The sequence below is a fragment of the Rattus norvegicus genome, chromosome 1 (genome assembly GCF_036323735.1).
Source record: "Rattus norvegicus strain BN/NHsdMcwi chromosome 1, GRCr8, whole genome shotgun sequence".
In the NCBI taxonomy this organism is placed as follows: Eukaryota; Metazoa; Chordata; class Mammalia; order Rodentia; family Muridae; genus Rattus; species Rattus norvegicus.
In genome coordinates, this window is record NC_086019.1 from 178,738,944 (window position 1) to 178,755,290 (window position 16,347).

The following is a 16,347-nucleotide window of genomic DNA, read 5'->3' on the forward strand; positions in this document are numbered from 1 at the left end:
AAAATGAATTTATTGAAAAATTTGCCTTTTTCTAAAGGTCAACATTGATACAAAACCAAAAATAGACTCTTAAGCCCTGCTATAACAGTGTCTGAATGTGTAGATTGTAGGTGTTTTAAGTGAGTTCATGAGACCATGGACTCAACCAACTATACCCTGGACACAGCAGGACGGGCTTCCCACAGTTTTTCTTCAGTTTAGATCTTTCTTGGAGAGATAACTTCCACCTAAGGTCATAGCATCTCACCAGGATGAATGAAGGGACCTCCAGTTTATCTGTATCCCCTCAAAATATGTTTTCTAGTGAATCTGAAAAAACACTAGACATTTTCAAGGTCTGCCATGCCATGCCAGGGTATCAGTGGTGAACTTGATAAAACATAGATTTTACTTATTTCTTTAGTGTTTGTGTATGTGTATGTGGCATGGGTTGTGCACTCACATGTGAGTATGGAGACTAAAGGACAGCCTGAGTGTCATTCCTCAGGAGCTATCTGCCTTGTCTTTTTCAGACATTTTTGTTCATTGGCTTGGAGCTTATCAAGTAACCTAGGCTGTGTGGCCAGCAGAGCCACCTGTCTTCCTCTCTCACACTGGGACTACAAGTGTGCCCCTGTACCCGGGGCCCCTGGGGTTCAAACTCAGGTCTTCATACTTGTGTGGCAAGCACTGTACCAACTGAACTATCTCCTTAGCCTCAAAATTTAGATTTCTTGGTGTTCCCATCCGAGTCTTCCACTAAACAAGTCTACAATGAACACCAAGAATTTGTGTTTTTGACACGTCCCCTATGACAGGGGTGTCAGAGCTGAGGTTGGGGAACATCATGCCGGGGGAGTATTTCTCATTTGTTAATAAGACCATATTTCACACAGATGTTCAAAACTCTTCAGCATTTCCCACAGGTTTATTGAGTATCTAGTCTTTATAATTTTGGTCACTTCTGAAAAGTAGGCAGGGGTTGGGGCACAAATAAGTAGTTAAGAGACAAGCACATCCAACAGACAGCCAATATCTCAGCCTGTCGATCCAAAGGTTTCTATCACTGAGTCCTGAATGACTTTCCTAATGAACGTTTTATGTGCACTTAATAAAATAATCACACATGATACATAAAGAAATTGGACAGCATAGGGATACAAAGAGGACAAGAGTGCGTTTTCTGGCACAAGCAAACATCAGTAAATCTGTCCTGACCTGTCCTGGGCAGCACTTGGCAAGCATCCTGGGCGATTTTCCACATGCAAATGTGAGCTTTTCTTTGTGACAACTGTGCAATAATTTTCTATGAAAAATAAGTTAAAGAAATCATCTATATTACTTTTAAACATGTAATTCATATGCCTTTTCTGGTGTAGCTGAGTTTTCGACGTGAATTTTGAAATTTGTAACTCTCCGAATTCAACTTGAATTCTGGACTGCTCTCTGCTCTGATCTTTTTGACCGTGAGCAACTGCATCAACATTGAATCCAGTCTAACTCGCTCGTCCATGATTGGTTGACAGCACTGCTTTGGGCCTGTGAGGGTGCAGGGCAGTTTGACTAGAATGCATGGCAGAGTGGAACTGTTCCTCATGTAGGAAGCAAAAGAGCAGAAGAGAGATAGCACTGCTCCTTTGGGGACACAACCTCAGCAACACCATGACCTCTCCTGTGCTACTCCCAAGTTTCTTATAGCTCCTAATACTGTGACTTGAGATTAAGCCTTTCCCACAGGAACCAATTTCAGGACATTAAAACCTCAGCCTGTAGTACAGGTGTCCACAAGCCTCACTCTCCTCTTTATCCCATTCCCTCACCCTACGTTGGAAACGGTCCTTCAAGGGCTCAACTTCACCTCATGAGGCCACATGCAGCCAGATGTATTCTCAGGTGGGTTTCTGCTATTTGGAGAAGGGAAAAAAAAAGAATGCTGTGTGAAGTGTTAGTATTACAATTTGGAGTGTATAGTGCTGGGCCAAGTGCATAGAGGTGAGGATCCTGGGTTTATTTTCTAATCCAGGTTTTGTTGCTCGGTAGCAATCCTCGTCATGGAAATTATGCCCTCAAGAAGCTGTTAGGGAGCAAGGCATGGTGGTTCACACCTACAGCCCCGAACCTGATTGTTGGGTGACCATTGAATAAGTCCTGTCCTCTCTGGAACTTTCTGCTCTCCTCGCCTCTCATTTGCTCACCCTTCCCTCTGTACTACAAAGAAGTTAAACTTGACTGACTTCCTCACCAAAGTCCCCCTCTTTCCTTTTGGGTCCTCTATGTTCTAACATCCTCTGACGAGAGTTTACAGAGGTGAAGGATGAGCTACCACAGAAGGAAAGGGGAGCTGGCAAAACACCAGAAAGAGGGGCTACCAAGAAAAGGGAATGGGGGAGGTAAAAATTAAGGGAGAAATGAGGAAACAGAACAACAAATAAACAAAACCAGAGCCTCTCCTGACTGCTGAAAGGGGCTCCTGGCAGCATAGCCACAGGGAAGATAGACAGACACATTTCTGCTCAGCTATTTTCACACTTACATACAATGAAGGCGAAGCCATAGTTAGCATTTTTAGTAGCTTCAAGCTAATTTAAACTTCACCGTTCTGTTTGACTAGCATTAAAATATCATATAGATTTTTCTCCAGTGGGTTTGTACATCACCGCATAATTGGCACCCTCAATACCTGCTATTACTCTCTCCCGCACAATAGAAGTGGTCAGAAAGTTCAGGGGAAAAAAACCTCCCTTCCGCATCTATTTGATTTCACAACACAGGATGAATGTGAGACAGGGATCTGGTTTTAAATAAATTATTAGCACCATATAATTTCTTGTCATATAATCGAGGGTACATTTCATGTGGAGGAAAAAAAAAAGAGGAGAAAATAATTTGCAAATAGATTTCAGCACGAAAACATGTGAGAATAATACCTCAAACAGAACTTCCAGCAATGAAAGATGCTTCGTAAAACATGGGTTTTCTTCCTCTGCTCATTTTGACATTTTTTTTTAAAGAAAAAAAAAAGACGTTTAGGTTAGAGGTAGCTTGTCTTTATTCTGGTTACTATTGCCTTTTTTTTTTTTTTTTTTGCATTTGGGGACTCTATCACGTGTTCATTTCAGTGTCCTTTTACCTTTGGTGAACTGGGGACACTCAGAGGGAGCCAGACCCCTTTTGCTGCTCCTTTATGTTTGGACACTCTGCTGTCTAGCTTCCACGACAGACCACCTTAGTCCGTACCATCACTGCTTTCAGTCGGGGCTCAGGACTTGAACCCCAAATTTAGCATCTGCACTCTGAGTGAGCACGAGTAAGTCATTTACCCTCCGTTCCCACTGGACCACTAGTCCGTGAAGAAGTGAGATAACATGCCTGACGTCGGTGACGTCGCCGAGAGCAAAGGGCTTTGGGAGTCTCAGCGGGGTGTCGACAATGCAGTGGCTGCTGAAGAAAGTCCAGCCTCGTCCATACAAGGACACCATGTGTTCTCTGGCTCACAGATACCTTTTTGCTCTGTGCCATCTGATAGTAAGTGGAACTCTGCCCCATAAACTGTGTGCTGACGGAGCTCTTGCCTGTATAAGACAGAAAAGCTTGGAGGGAAGGTCTGCAGATTGGAGACCTAGAAGAAGCTTCTAGTTGCTCATGCATTTAGTTCTTTACCCTAACCCATCTCTTCTGAGTCTGTAGCGGCTTCATCCTCCAAGCGCTTGCAGCTAATGAATTATGCAGCACACCTAAAAACAAACAAAGACACACAGTGGCATCTTTAAATGGCTTCATATATACAGTTTTAACCAAATGTTGATAAATAAGCCACTCATTCCTGTTAATTTTAGACAGAGTTATTTAGATGAAGCAACGCTGAGGAAAAGTCTAACAAATGACCTCCCAGCAGAAGCTACTCAGGACCTCATGACAACCTTCACCCCATCTTTCTTGCTTGGTTACCAGAGGCCTTGCCAGTGTCCTTTTACAAACCAGGCTCGGCTTGCTCCAACCTACAGGCTTTCAGTGGGCCATTTTCTAAACTCTGAACTCAAGCACATCACTGTTTTATTTCAGATTCTCCTTCTGTCCTGATGACATCACAGAGCATAGTATCACACACTGTACTCATCAAATTAAGAGCCGATTCTGACCAAGACGTCTCTCCCTCCATCCGCCCGCCATCTTGCTTACTGCCCACGACTCGCTGTTCTTAGCTCTCTGTTGCCCATGCCACTCGAGATTGGAAAAACCCTTTTCTCTGCTTCCTCTGGATGTTTTCCATTCTTTACTTTGTAAGTCAAATGTCTCCCTTTCAGGGTACTCTGTCATGACTTAAAAGCCATCTGTCCCTGCCAGCACAGCATGTGGGATGGACATCTGTATTAGAACTCAGTCCACCATAACCTGTCGACTTTCTCCCCCTGTGGCTTTTATAGAGTATCTGTCCTAGTAGACAATGCATTTGATACCTAAGGTTCATACCCTCATTTAGTTTTCTCCATACCTGTGAGACAGGCATTTTGGTACCACTTTATAGGCAGGGTGGGGGTTAGTGGGTGATGTGTTATTAAATGTCCTGGCATGGGCTGTGGTAAGCCAGTTCAACATTCTCATCTCCTTGTGTTCAAATTCAACCATCTTTCTTTCCTCTTGGTACTCTCGGTACTTGCCAATTACACTTATTATTTATCCCTTATCAATGACTCTTATATTTTCCTCATCATTTATCCCCAAACATTTCTCCAATAGCTTCTAGCTCCTTTGCTCCCATCTCAATTCTCACCCTAACTCCTTTCCTCCTCCCCAGCTTCCTCTCCTCTTCACTCTCCTCCTCTCTTCTCCCTTCCTGGGTTACTTTTCCTAGTCTAGTAGTATTCCTTTAGGAAATGCCAGAGCTTTCTTGCTCTATGCTTGGTCTCTACCAGCCTCCATTTCTTAGGCTGTGCCTATTTCCTGGTCCATTGCTCTCAGTCTAATACCTAATTCCAACAAATACAGCCTAAGTCCCCAAGGTGAAATACATAGTCCAGTTTCTGGCCAGGTTTCTGCTGGCTTCTGAGGGTGGCAAACCAACAGCTACCTTAGAAGTGATTTGCTTCTAATATCTTGTCTGAGAAAAGACTCACTTCCATAGTTTAAGTTTCTTGTCCCACGGTATTTGGAATAAATTCTATAGAGCCATAACGTGACTTTTCAGGGGGATGTGTTGATTATGTGATTGCAAACAATTTTGCTCATTTAACTGTTCATTAACATAAAAAGATGAAAAATTCTTAGAACATATTTTGCATAGATTTCGAACTTAAAGAATTTAATCAAAAGTAAATATAACCTTGAAAATTAAGCAATTAAATATTAGAGAATTAAAGACTACACTGGTGTGATTAATAATTGTGGGTATTTTGTTTTTTTTCTCTTGTAGGGGAAGGTCCTTAGTGATTAAAACCTGGTATGATCATCAGGGACATAAGTAGAAGCAACTCGGTCCTCAGCATCCAATGGGAGGGGCAGAGACAAAGCATCTTGTCCTGTGAGTGTGTCTGGTAGATGTTTGCAGACAGAATTAGTGATGGGAGATCATCCCCATGAGAAGCGAGAGAAAATTCAGCTGCCAGGAAGTAAAGAAAGGAACTTCCTAAGTATCTGGAAAGCACAATGACTTTAGCTCTAGACCCCATGACTCTGCTTCATATCACCATAATCCCCATAAGGCTTCACTTATGTCTAATACATCTTTGTAACTCCAAACCTAACCTAACACAAAAACATGGCATAACATATGTTCCATAAATATTTGCTGAATGAATAATGTTTCACGCTTTTTTGAATGTTTATTATTTTAGGCTTGTCTAAGGGATGTATACGTGTAGACATATACACACATAATATATATAATATATATTATACAATATCGAATATTATAGATACGTTTATTTATTTACATATTATCATATCTTTACAAGATTGATACACTTATCCTTTCCATTTAAGAGGAAGAAACTGAGACACGGACTTTAAATGATTTATTCAAGACCACCTAGGTAGTTAGGGATCTAGAAAGTATTTGAGGCCATAGAGATTGGTTTTAATACTTAGGCTATTGGAGAATCCTAGGAGCACTATATATGGGCACTGTATGAACCATGCCAGGAAAGGCGAGCAGAACACCAGCAATCATGCTTTGGAGAGGTGTAATTCCTCTGGAGGGACTACCTTGCTTAGGGTTAGGAAAAAATAGCTTAATCTTCTTTAGTCTTATTAGTGACCTGATGTCCTCTGTAGTAGTATTCCTCTGGAGAAAGCTGAGAGTTGGGAAGATGGAGAACATGAGACAAGACACAAAGCCAATAAACTAGAGTCAGTTCCTCCTGTCATCTTTCTGTTACTTTAAAAAACTGTAGTTCCTGGAATGTTGTGGTTTGAAAGATGTCACCCCTCTCTGCTCCCAGACCCCGTGGGAGAGAGACCTCATCGCCTGGTCAGGTGGGCACTCCTGAGGCTGCAGAGCGGAAGAGACCACCAACACTGCCCAAACCTGCCCACATCCCTGGCCTAAGAGGAAACTGTATACGGCCTCTGGGTTCCCGTGGGGGAGGGCCCAGGAGCGGCAGGACCCCTGCGCCTGAGACACCGCCAGAACCTGAAGGGACAGACTGGATAAACAGTTCTCTGTACCCAAATCCCGTGGGAGGGAGAGCTAAACCTACAGAGAGGCAGACACGCCTGGGAAACCAGAAGAGACTGCACTCTGCACACATCTCTGACGCCAGAGGAAAACACCAAACGCCATCTGGAACCCTGGTGCACGGAGGCTCCCGGAAAGGGCGGCGCAGATCTTCCTGGTTGCTGCCGCCGAGGAGAGCTCGTAGGCAGCACCCCACGAAAAAACTTGAGCCTCGGGACCATAGGTAAGACCAACTTTTCTGCTGCAAGTGACCTGCCTGGTGAACACCAGACACAGGCCCACAGGAACAGCTGAAGACCTGTAGATAGGAAAAACTACATGCCCAAAAGCAGAACACTCTGTCCCCATAACTGGCTGAAAGAAAACAGGAAAACAGGTCTACAGCATTCCTGACACACAGGCTTATAGGACAGTCTAGCCACTGTCAGAAATAGCAGAACAAAGTAACACTAGAGATAATCTGATGGCAAGAGGCAAGCCCAGGAACCCAAGCAACAGAAACCAAGACTACATGGCATCATCGGAGCCCAATTCTCCCACCAAAGCAAACACGGAATATCCAAACACACCAGAAAAGCAAGATCTAGTTTCAAAATCATATTTGATCATGATGCTGGAGGACTTCAAGAAGGACGTGAAGAACTCCCTTAGAGAACAAGTAGAAGACTACAGAGAGGAATCGCAAAAATCCCTGAAAGAATTCCAGGAAATCATAAATAAACAAGTAGAAGCCCATAGAGAGGAGTCACAAAAATCCCTGAAAGAATTCCAGGAAAACACAATCAAACAGTTGAAGGAATTAAAAATGGAAATAGAAGCAATCAAGAAAGAACACATGGAAACAACCCCGGATATAGAAAACCAAAAGAAGAGACAAGGAGCTGTAGATACGAGTTTCACCAACAGAATACAAGAGATGGAAGCGAGAATCTCAGGAGCAGAAGATTCCATAGAAATCATTGACTCAACTGTCAAAGATAATGTAAAGCGGAAAAAGCTACTGGTCCAAAACATACAGGAAATCCAGGACTCAATGAGAAGATCAAACCTAAGGATAATAGGTATAGAAGAGAGTGAAGACTCCCAGCTCAAAGGACCAGTAAATATCTTCAACAAAATCATAGAAGAAAACTTCCCTAACCTAAAAAAAGAGATACCCATAGGCATACAAGAAGCCTACAGAACTCCAAATAGATTGGACCAGAAAAGAAACACCTTCCGTCACATAATAGTCAAAACACCAAACGCACAAAATAAAGAAAGAATATTAAAAGCAGTAAGGGAAAAAGGTCAAGTAACATATAAAGGCAGACCTATCAGAATCACACCAGATTTTTCGTGAGAAACTATGAAGGCCAGAAGATCCTGGACAGATGTCATACAGACCCTAAGAGAACACAAATGCCAGCCCAGGTTACTGCATCCTGCAAAACTCTCAATTAACATAGATGGAGAAACCAAGATATTCCATAACAAAACCAAATTTACACAATATCTTTCTACAAATCCAGCACTACAAAGGATAATAAATGGTAAAGCCCAACATAAGGAGGCAAGCTATACCCTAGAAGAAGCAAGAAACTAATCGTCTTGGCAACAAAACAAAGAGAATGAAAGCACACAAACATAACCTCACATCCAAATATGAATATAACAGGAAGCAATAATCACTATTCCTTAATATCTCTCAACATCAATGGCCTCTACTCCCCAATAAAAAGACATAGAAAACAAATTGGATACGCAACGAGGACCCTGCATTCTGCTGCCTACAGGAAACACACCTCAGAGACAAAGACAGACACTACCTCAGAGTGAAAGGCTGGAAAACAACTTTCCAAGCAAATGGTCAGAAGAAGCAAGCTGGAGTAGCCATTCTAATATCAAATAAAATCAATTTCCAACTAAAATTCATCAAAAAAGATAAGGAAGGACACTTCATATTCATCAAAGGAAAAATCCACCAAGATGAACTCTCAATCCTAAATATCTATGCCCCAAATACAAGGGCACCTACATACATAAAAGAAACCTTACTAAAGCTCAAAACACACATTGCACCTCACACAATAATAGTAGGAGACTTCAACACCCCACTTTCATCAATGGACAGATCATGGAAACAGAAATTAAACAGAGACGTAGACAGACTAAGAGAAGTCATGAGCCAAATGGACTTAACAGATATTTATAGAACATTCTATCCTAAAGCAAAAGGTTATACCTCCTTCTCAGCTCCTCATGGTACTTTCTCCAAAATTGACCATATAATTGGTCAAAAAACGGGCCTCAACAGGTACAGAAAGATAGAAATAATCCCATGCGTGCTATCGGACCACCACGGCCTAAAACTGGTCTTCAATAACAATAAGGGAAGAATGCCCACATATACATGGAAATTGAACAATGCTCTACTCAATGATAACCTGGTCAAGGAAGAAATAACGAAAGAAATTAAAGACTTTTTAGAATTTAATGAAAATGAAGATACAACATACCCAAACTTATGGGACACATTGAAAGCTGTGCTAAGAGGAAAACTCATAGTACTGAGTGCCTGCAGAAAGAAACAGGAAAGAGCATATGTCAGCAGCTTGACAGCACACCTAAAAGCTCTAGAACAAAAAGAAGCAAATACACCCAGGAGGAGTAGAAGGCAGGAACTCAGAGCTGAAATCAACCAAGTAGAAACAAAAAGGACCATAGAAAGAATCAACAGAACCAAAAGTTGGTTCTTTGAGAAAATCAACAAGATAGATAAACCCTTAGCCAGACTAACGAGAGGACACAGAGAGTGTATCCAAATTAACAAAATCGGAAATGAAAAGGGAGATATAACTACAGATTCAGAGGAAATTCAAAAAATCATCAGATCTTACTACAAAAGCCTATATTCAACAAAACTTGAAAATCTGCAGGAAATGGACAATTTCCTAGACAGATACCAGGTACCAAAGTTAAATCAGGAACAGATAAACCAGTTAAACAACCCCATAACTCCTAAGGAGAGAGAAGCAGTCATTAAAGGTCTCCCAACAAAAAAGAGCCCAGGTCCAGACAGGTTTAGTGCAGAATTCTATCAGACCTTCATAGAAGACCTCGTACCAATATTATCCAAACTATTCCACAAAATTGAAACAGATGGAGCACTACCAGATTCCTTCTATGAAGCCACAATTACTCTTATACCTAAACCACACAAAGACACAACAAAGAAAGAGAACTTCAGACCAATTTCCCTTATGAATATCGATGCAAAAATACTCAATAAAATTCTGGCAAACCGAATCCAAGAGCACATCAAAACAATCATCCACCATGATCAAGTAGGCTTCATCCCAGGCATGCAGGGATGGTTTAATATACGGAAAACCATCAACGTGATCCATTATATAAACAAACTGAAAGAACAAAACCACATGATCATTTCATTAGATGCTGAGAAAGCATTTGACAAAATTCAACACCCCTTCATGATAAAAGTCCTGGAAAGAATAGGAATTCAAGGCCCATACCTAAACAGAGTAAAAGCCATATACAGCAAACCAGTTGCTAACATTAAACTAAATGGAGAGAAACTTGAAGCAATCCCACTAAAATCAGGGACTAGACAAGGCTGCCCACTCTCTCCCTACTTATTCAATATAGTTCTTGAAGTTCTAGCCAGAGCAATCAGACAACAAAAGGAGGTCAAGGGGATACAGATCGGAAAAGAAGAAGTCAAAATATCACTATTTGCAGATGATATGATAGTATATTTAAGTGATCCCAAAAGTTCCACCAGAGAACTACTAAAGCTGATAAACAACTTCAGCAAAGTGGCTGGGTATAAAATTAACTCAAATAAATCAGTAGCCTTCCTCTACACAAAAGAGAAACAAGCCGAGAAAGAAATTAGGGAAACGACACCCTTCATAATAGACCCAAATAATATAAAGTACCTCGGTGTGACTTTAACCAAGCAAGTAAAAGATCTGTACAATAAGAACTTCAAGACTCTGAAGAAAGAAATTGAAGAAGACCCCAGAAGATGGAAAGATCTCCCATGCACATGGATTGGCAGGATTAATATAGTAAAAATGGCCATTTTACCAAAAGCGATCTACAGACTAAATGCAATCCCCATCAAAATACCAATCCAATTCTTCAAAGAGTTAGACAGAACAATTTGCAAATTCATCTGGAATAACAAAAAGCCCAGGATAGCTAAAACTATCCTCAACAATAAAAGGACTTCAGGGGGAATCACTATCCCTGAACTCAAGCAGTATTACAGAGCAATAGTGATAAAAACTGCATGGTATTGGTACAGAGACAGACAGATAGACCAATGGAACAGAATTGAAGACCCAGAAATGAACCCACACACCTATGGGCACTTGATTTTTGACAAAGGAGCCAAAACTATCAAATGGAAAAAAGATAGCATTTTCCGCAAATGGTGCTGGTTCAACTGGAGGGCAACATGTAGAAGAATGCAGATCGATCCATGCTTATCACCCTGTACAAAGCTTAAGTCCAAGTGGATCAAGGACTTCCACATCAAACCAGATACACTCAAACTAACAGAAAAAAACTAGGGAAGCATCTGGAACACTTGGGCACTGGAAAAAATTTCCTGAACAAAACACCAATGGCTTATGCTCTAAGATCAAGAATCGACAAATGGGATCTCATAAAACTGCAAAGCTTCTGTAAGGCAAAGGACACTGTAGTTAGGACAAAACGGCAACCAACAGATTGGGAAAAGATCTTTACCAATCCTACAACAGATAGAGGGCTTATATCCAAAATATACAAAGAACTCAAGAAGTTAGACCGCAGGGAGACAAATAACCCTATTAAAAAATGGGGTTCAGAGCTAAACAAAGAATTCACAGCTGAGGAATGCCGAATGGCTGAGAAACACCTAAAGAAATGTTCAACATCTTTAGTCATAAGGGAAATGCAAATCAAAACAACCCTGAGATTTCACCTCACACCAGTGCGATTGGCTAAGATCAAAAACTCAGGTGACAGCAGATGCTGGCGAGGATGTGGAGAAAGAGGAACACTCCTCCATTGTTGGTGGGATTGCAGACTGGTACAACCATTCTAGAAATCAGTCTGGAGGTTCCTCAGAAAATTGGACATTGAACTGCCTGAGGATCCAGCTATACCTCTCTTGGGCATATACCCAAAAGATGCCTCAACATATAAAAAAGACACGTGCTCCACTATGTTCATCACAGCCTTATTTATAATAGCCAGAACCTGGAAAGAACCCAGATGCCCTTCAACAGAGGAATGGATACAGAAAATGTGGTACATCTACACAGTGGAATATTACTCAGCTATCAAAAACAATGACTTCATGAAATTCGTAGGCAAATGGTTGGAACTGGAAAATATCATCCTGAGTGAGGTAACCCAATCACAGAAAAATACACATGGTATGCACTCTTTGATAAGTGGCTATTAGCCCAAATGCTTGAATTACCCTAGATGCCTAGAACAAATGAAACTCAAGACAGATGATCAAAATGTGAATGCTTCACTCCTTCTTTAAAAGGGGAACAAGAATACCCTTGGCAGGGAATAGAGAGGCAAAGATTAAAACAGAGACAGAAGGAACACCCATTCAGAGCCTGCCCCACATGTGGCCCATACATATACGGCCATCCAATTAGACAAGATAGATGAAGCAAAGAAGTGCAGGCCGACAGGAGCCGGATGTAGATCTCTCCCGAGAGACACAGCCAGAATACAGCAAACACAGAGGCGTATGCCAGCAGCAAACCACTGAATTGAGAATAGCACCCCCGTTGAAGGAATCAGAGAAAGAACTGGAAGAGCTTGAAGGGGCTCGAGACCCCATATGTACAACAATGCCAAGCAACCAGAGCTTCCAGGGACTAAGCCACTACCTAAAGACTAAACATGGACTGACCCTGGACTTTGACCTCATAGGTAGCAATGAATATCCTAGTAAGAGCACCAGTGGAAGGGGAAGCCCTGGGTCCTGCTAAGACTGAACCCCCAGTGAACTAGATTGTTGGGGGGAGGGCGGCAATGGGGGGAGGGTGGGGAGGGGAACACCCATACAGAAGGGGAGGGGGAGGGATTAGGGGGATGTTTGCCCGGAAACCGGGAAAGGGAATAACATTTGAAATGTATATAAGAAATACTCAAGTTAATAAAAAAAATTAGTAACTCAAAAAAAAAAAGAAAGAAAGATGTCACTCAAATACTGTCCCTTATTTTGCCCACCTAGAATCAGCCCAGCAGAAATTCTCTTCATCTGAACTGAGATGGGTCAGTGCAGGAGGGGCAACGCAACATGGCTGTATGGAAGAGAGTGGGTTAGTTGAAAGGCGATGCTCCAATGTAGAGCCAGTGTTTAGAGAGCCATGTCAGTGGCTCCAGTTGGGTAGATAGGAATTGCTCCCCTCTGGGATAATATTACTTAGTCTGAGAAGTCCGGAGATGAGAAGCATAGCTTGTTTGGTACTCACCGGAGGGCTCAGTGTCCCTGAGAAGATTACTGGACACATTTCTGCTCCGTGTATGTCACTCCCTGTTTTCAGTTTCTGTCCCAGGAAGACCTTCACTTTGACTCACTGAACCTCAACATATGACCACACCAAAGGTCAAAGGACATCATGACTTGATTTAACCAGCCAGACTCACAGCTCTGAGCTTTTGAGCTTGGAGTGAGGAGCAGAGAAAAGCCCGGGAACTTTGCCCTCTCCAAAGAGAGTGCTTTGGCCCTGTTTCTTGCAGCAATTTCTTGAGCTCTTTCAAAAAAAAAAAAAGGTCAGTTGGTGCATGGCCCAGGGTAGGTGTATATACTCTCTTGCCCAGCTGCATGTTGTCCTGCAAACATTGGTCCTCCTTCAGAGATGGAAGAGAAGTGACAGTTGGCTGCATGTTCAGATTGTAGTAAGCTTTCCTTGGAACTAGACAACTACATATTAAACAGGGAGATGACAGCATCGTCAGTAGGCTACCTTGATGTTCCTCTTCCCATGATTCCTACCTACTGAGCTGTTTCAACTACAGACTCCAGTTGCAGCCACCAGTCCTCATTCCTAGAGTAACCCGAGCGGAGTGTTCTATTCTAGTTCTAAGACATTGCTCATTGGTGCCCCAATCGCTAGCCCATCACATCCTTTGTCTAACAGATCTCACAGGGACTGAGACCATTCAATGTCTGTCCATTTCCAGCTCTCTTAGGATGGACGGAGCTCAAGCATGTGGTAAAGGTGGGGCTGTCTCTAAATCTCCCAAAGCAGAAGAAAGAGACCTGTGTGGAAGATTATTTACCTCACAACAGCTGTGTGGTACAATCTCTTAAAATTCCAAATTTGATGCCTATAAAATGTAGTTAGAAATAGCACCTACCATCAGGGTTTCTGAAGGTGGGGCAAGATACTGCATGCATTTAGGATGTGCAGGGGTTCGATGAGCAGCTCCTTTTGCTTGAGCACGTGCCATCCATGTCTTGATGTCGCTCGTGATATACGGGAGCATCTGAGTAGTCTCTGAATCTCTCTCATGACACTGTATTTTGCTATGATTTTACAAGAACTATTACCCTGCATTTAAAATAGTTCCTCTGAAGAAGGCATTAAAGAAATTATGCCCATTCTTCTGCCTTCTGCCTTTTCCAAATGTTAAGATTCAAATGACCTGCTCCATGGAGTGGCTTGCTCCATGCTTAGATGTGGTTCCACTCATTGATGGTCCAATTTATCCATAGTCCATACATGTGTCATTTGTTTCTATTGTACTAAGAATTCAACTCAAGGTCTTCAGAATCCTCAGCCAGTGATCTATCTACGAATAGCCTATATCCATAAGCCTACTGTTTGCTTTTAAGTTTTGAGCTAGCATCTTACTAAGTTGCCTAGTTTAGGCTTGAACTAATCCTGCAGCCTAGACAGGTCAAGGGCTTGCAATCTCCCAGCATCAGCCTGCAGAGTAGCTGGGGTGATAGGTCTAGACCAGCCCTGTTCGTGATCTACCTGTCTTACCTCTCAAATAGTCTTGTGAAGTGTTTTTCACTCAGATTGTTAGAACTCAACTCTTACAGGCTGTTCATATGCTCCAGGGTATCAGCCTACCTTCATGTGCCACCGCTGGTGACCCTAATTCAGTAGAGGACTTACTATCTAGCTGGCTCTCTAAAGACACTTGCCTGCGTTCCTTTACAGTTTGTATACATTTTATTTCTTTCTAGCTATTCATGTACTGAGTTTATATATCACTGCAGTACCTACTCAGAATTGTTCCTTCCTCAGAAAATAAACACATAGGCTGCGGTAGCTGTAGGCTCCTGGCACGCTCAGTGAGGTTGGAAGCACTATGCAGCATATAGAGTCTCTCTCAACTTCAAGGCCTGGGTCTCTAGTGGGAAGTGTCTGGTATTAACAATGGCCCTGGGCTAGTTTGGGTTGTAGCCTAATCTTTGTTTCTGAATTGATGGTACATGGCTGTATTATTTTACCTCTGTGGATTTCAGCATTTTTTCCTCCGTGATACTAAAATAATTATGTCTGCCTTGATTAACTCCCAGGGTAGTTGTGAAGATCCAAAGATGTGTGAATGTATTTCAAAAAGTTATAAAGTAACATACAAATGCATGATGTTCATATTATTAAATTTAATGCTAATCAAAGTAATTGGGTAGGAACCGAAATGATACTGAGAAATGAACCATTTTAAGTGTTGGTCAGATGTTAGTTAACTCCTAAAGTTTTTACTTCAGGGAAATAATTTGGGACTGTTGGCTGCTGCTGAGGCCAGATTCAGATTTTGAGAAGATATGTCTAAGTAGATGCTGAGTAGTATAGATGTGGATAGTAATCTCGTGTGCCTTAGTGAAAAAGGAACATGGGCACAACTACACGGAGGCTCGCGTGTCCTCGCCTCACCCCTCCCTCCCTCCCTCCCTCCATTCTTGCTCCCTCCCACATACTTTTTATGAAGAAATACCATTCAAGTAGGAATTAATGGAATTTTTCTAACTATGTTTGAAAAGGATTTTTTTTTCAGTGCTCCCAGCAGGTAGGAGCAATGCATTAATTGCAGGAAATAACATTACACCATGTGGGGCGCCTGATTATCCACAGTCTGTGGATGAAGATATTAGAGACCCACAGCCTGCTTCTGGCCACACTGCTTGTAGATGTTAGAACTAGTATTCACACCTATGCGTGCATTTCCAACCTCCCCTCCCCCCAGGTTGCCACCAGGCAGCTTCTCAGATGTGCCTTCTCTTGACTGATTTCTATGTAACAGCCCCATAAAAGTCACAGTGCAGGCTTGAAATAAAAACTCGGGCTCTGCTACTGAGAAGTTTGCTCTAGCAGTTCAAGGCAGAGGCCTCCTCCAATATCTATGTGCTTAGCAGAGCTGTCAGGTTTCATGCCACATGATGCTGCTACGTCCACTAGGTCACCTGAGAAAGGATCAAAAGTAACAGTAATTTCTCCAAAGCTGCAGGACATCCATGATACAGGGCATCCATGATATCTGAGAGGAATCCCCTATTGTGAGGATCCAGTATTGATAGTGAAACAGTAGCCAGAGGTCTCAAACCACACCCATGGCTCACTGCAATGAACATTTGCAATAAAGGTATGTAGACAAAAGGGTGTACTGTGACACACTACATCTTCCACCATAAGAGGTTTCTTATGTTTTGTTGTTGT